This window comes from Lethenteron reissneri, chromosome 14 (assembly GCF_015708825.2).
Source record: "Lethenteron reissneri isolate LAM-NWPU_2019-01 chromosome 14, ASM1570882v1, whole genome shotgun sequence".
NCBI classification, from domain to species: Eukaryota; Metazoa; Chordata; class Hyperoartia; order Petromyzontiformes; family Petromyzontidae; genus Lethenteron; species Lethenteron reissneri.
In genome coordinates this window covers 6101414-6103885 of record NC_083792.1, presented here as the reverse complement: position 1 = coordinate 6103885, position 2472 = coordinate 6101414, and positions in this window count along the sequence as shown.

Below are 2472 nucleotides of genomic sequence, written 5' to 3'. Positions count from 1 at the left end.
TTCAACTTTGAATCGTGCATCGTGAGTACAGCTCGTCGAGATGAGTCGATTGCCTCATCGCCCACCATCAACAGACTAAACATGACTGCATCACGACATTGTGCGAGAGCCGGGGTCCTGTGGTAGTACACCGGGCTACCGCCATGAGGTTTATTTGGTGGCTTCCTCCACGTGCCCACACTTTGTCCCAGCGCACGCGACCTGCTGGTCGACTTTCTGCCTTGAGCTCATGTGTGTGTGTGTAATGTGTGTGTGTGTGTAATGTGTGTGTGTAATGTGTGTGTGTAATGTGTGTGTGTAATGTGTGTGTGTGTAATGTGTGTGTGTAATGTGTGTGTAATGTGTGTGTGTAATGTGTGTGTGTGTAATGTGTGTGTGTAATGTGTGTGTAATGTGTGTGTAATGTGTGTGTGTGTAATGTGTGTGTGTAATGTGTGTGTGTAATGTGTGTGTGTGTGTAATGTGTGTGTGTGTGTAATGTGTGTGTGTAATGTGTGTGTGTAATGCGTGTGTGTGTGCGTGCAATGCGTGTGTGTGTGTGTACGCAATGTGTGTGTGTAATGCATGTGTGCGTGTGCGCAATTCGTGTGTGTGCGCATGATGCGTGTGTGTGTGCAATGCGTGTATGTGTGTGCGTGCAATGCGTGTGTGTGTGTGCGTGCAATGCGTGTGTGTACGTGCAATGCGCGTGTGTGTGTGCGTGCAATGCGCGTGTGTGTGCAATGTGTGTGTGTAGGTGCACTGCGTGTGTGTGTGTGCAATGTATGTGTGTGTGTACGCTATGTGTGTGTGTGTGCCGTGTGTTGAACTTCTTTCGCAGCGTACGTGGCCAACCGTGATAATCGGAGGTGCGGGAGAAGGCCGAACAAACTCAACACAAAAAAGCAATTCTAAACTCATCTATACGGCTGAGTGGACAGAGGCGATGGTGGTGGTGGGGGGGGGGGGGATGTGGGGGGTGGGGTGGTGGGGGAGTGGTGGGGGGGGTGCAAGACCCTCGCACCGTTGCGGCGACTGCCGCGCCAGCCACGGAGATGGCGTCAAACTGGGGACCTCGAGGTCGCCGGTCCAGGGCGCTTCTGCTCACTCCTCGCAGCGCGTGTGGAGGGTAACTCTGAGTGGGGGTAACTCTGAGTGGGGGGGGGGGGGTAACTCTGAGTGGGGGGGTAACTCTGAGTGAGGGGGGGGGGTAACTCTGAGTGGGGGTAACTCTGAGTGGGGGGGTAACTCTGAGTGGGGGGGGGGTAACTCTGAGTGGGGGTAACTCTGAGTGGGGGGGGGGTAACTCTGAGTGGGGGTAACTCTGAGTGGGGGTAACTCTGAGTGGGGGGGGGGTATGTTCTCTGAGTGGGGGGGGTAACTCTGAGTAGGGGGTAACTCTGAGTGGAGGTAACTCTGAGTGGGGGGGGGGGGTAACTCTGAGTGGGGGTAACTCTGAGTGGAGGTAACTCTGAGGGGGGGTAACTCTGAGTGGGGGGTAACTCTGAGTGGGGGGGGTAACTCTGAGTGGGGTAACTCTGAGTGGGGGGGGGGGTAACTCTGAGTGGGGGTAACTCTGAGTGGAGGTAACTCTGAGTGGGGGGGGGTAACTCTGAGTGGGGGGGGTAACTCTGAGTGGGGGGTAACTCTGAGTGAGGGTAACTCTGAGTGGGGGGGGGGTAACTCTGAGTGGGGGGGGGGGGTAACTCTGAGTGGGGGTAACTCTGAGTGGGGGGGGTAACTCTGAGTGGGGGGGGGTAACTCTGAGTGGGGGGGGGGTAACTCTGAGTGGGGGGGGGGGGTAACTCTGAGTGGGGGGGGGTAACTCTGAGTGGGGGGGGGGTAACTCTGAATGGGGGTAACTCTGAGTGGGGGTAACTCTGAGTGGGGGGGTAACTCTGAGTGGGGGGGGGTAACTCTGAGTGAGGGTAACTCTGAGTGGGGGGGGTAACTCTGAGTGGGGGGGGTAACTCTGAGTGGGAGTAACTCTGAGTGGGGGGGTAACTCTGAGTGGGGGGGGGGGGTAACTCTGAGTGGGGGGGGTAACTCTGAGTGGGGGGGGGGGTAACTCTGAGTGAGGGTAACTCTGAGTGGGGGGGTAACTCTGAGTGGGGGTAACTCTGAGTGGGGGGGTGGGGGTAACTCTGAGTGGGGGGGGGTAACTCTGAGTGGGGGTAACTCTGAGTGGGGGGGGGGTAACTCTGAGTGGGGGGTAACTCTGAGTGGGGGGGGGGGTAACTCTGAGTGGGGGGTAACTCTGAGTGGGGGGGGTAACTCGGAGTGGGGGTAACTCTGAGTGGGGGGGGGTAACTCTGAGTGGGGGGGGGGGGTATGTACTCTGAGTGGGGGGTAACTCTGAGTGGGGGGGTAACTCTGAGTGGGGGGGGGTAACTCTGAGTGGAGGGGTAACTCTGAGTGGGGGGGTAACTCTGAGTGGAGGGGTAACTCTGAGTGGGGGGGGTAACTGTGAGTGGGGGGGTAACTCTGAGTGGG